This window comes from Parus major, chromosome 27 (assembly GCF_001522545.3).
Source record: "Parus major isolate Abel chromosome 27, Parus_major1.1, whole genome shotgun sequence".
Taxonomy (NCBI): domain Eukaryota; kingdom Metazoa; phylum Chordata; class Aves; order Passeriformes; family Paridae; genus Parus; species Parus major.
In genome coordinates, this window is record NC_031796.1 from 2,485,336 (window position 1) to 2,487,077 (window position 1,742).

Genomic DNA, 1,742 nt, shown 5'->3' on the forward strand with positions numbered 1-1,742 from the left:
CCAAGGAGCTGGAGACAGGAAGAGTGGATGAGAGAGTGAGGAGAAGGAGCCACTTTTATACTGCTCCTGAACTGCCCCAGGCCCACAGTAACCACACAGGGCAACAATTTTCCTACAGACTCATCTCCAGAGCAAAATATCCTCCTAATGCCTCAGGCTCTCTTTTGGTTTCCATCAACACTGTCATTTAATTTCCTCCTTTCTGACATGCCCACTAGGTCATGAAGATCCCTTTCATGTTAGGGGATGTGAAGCCAAATGACTTTTCTTGCAGGAACACGTGAGTAATGGTTGGTCTCAATGATCTTGGAGGTCTTTGCCAGTCCTTGTGATTGTGTGACTCAATAATTGTCTGATCATTGGCAGGAATCAAGTGTCAAACAGAGCCCTGTGACCATTGTGTTCGTCCTCAATATCTGGGGGAGGTGTTGGGTGTCTGGACCGTTCCTTGTTCCTCCCTCTCTCTGCACCCACGATGCCCTTTGGCTGCACAATGTGGAGCCTGACCTGGATGACACACAAGCACAGGCCACTTTTCCAATACATGCTGTCAGTGCTGAGAACACAAATGTGACACGTGAGGGAGCTGCCAAGCATCCCTTTTTCCCAGGGCCAGGATGGAGCTGCCCTTGCTGGAGGGGAATTCAGCCCTGCCTTGGACAGGTCTGCAGACACCACACACCCCTGGCTTGGCCTCACACCAAAAGGCTGACACAAGGCCAACCCAAAATTGGAGCATGACTTGCCACTGGTAAGGAGAGTCTCTCCCTGGAAATTTGCCTACTGAAGGCATTCCCTTGCCCTCCTGGGACGCGTCCCAGCCGCCTCCATGTCTGCGGGGCAGGGAAGTGCATCAGTCCTTGGTGTATTTTGAGAGCTGCTTTTGTACCCAGGGCTTTTCTGAGTGCATTCCCTCCCTGAGCCTCCCCAGGCAAGTGGCACTGCAGCTTCCTCAAGGCTCTCACAGGCTGGGGAAATGGAGGAGGTTTCCTCCCCACTCCTATGGTGCTGGGCTGCTCTCTGGGCTGAGGAGGCATTTGGAGGATTGGAAAGGACTTAAATCCCAATGCCCTGCAGAAGCCAGAGAGCTTTGGGCCCCAGGATGTGTCCAAAGCAGTGGGGTGGTGTTTTCTGAAACCCCTTCTTTCAGCTCCTGACACTCCAGGAGAGCTCTCCTCCCCAGCCAGGTGTCTTTGACCAGGAAGATGAGTCCTTGTGTTCTTTCTGTCCCTCCATCAGCATCTCCTCCTCTTTTCCTGTCTTTTGCCTTGACTTTTCATGTTTCTTGGAACCACAAGATGCCCCCAAGAAGCTGCCAGCTCTTCTGATCTCTTTTGCTCTTCACAGGTGCCTGTGCAGGCACATCTGACCTGCCAGATGCCCGAGCAAGTGGAAGAGTTGGTGTGTTTGTAGTTCAGGGTCTGTACATTGCTACTCGTATTCTCCCTGACCATCTCTTTCTCTCTGCCCACAGCTGCATTTCCTGACTGCTGGCACCTGCCCAAGGGAGCTCAGAGATGCTTTCTTTGACACCAAAACTCATGTGCCCATCATCAGGTCACACACTTATATTGGTCCAGTCTGTTTAAATGTTCCTACAGCTGATCCTCCTCCTCTGCCCTGGGGAGGACACCTACTCCAGACTCCCCTATTCCCAACTTTCTGAGGAATATCAGGAACCTCATCCTGTGACAGGAAAGGTTGCCAGTGAAGACCAAGGCCCAGAAGCCTTGGAGAACCTT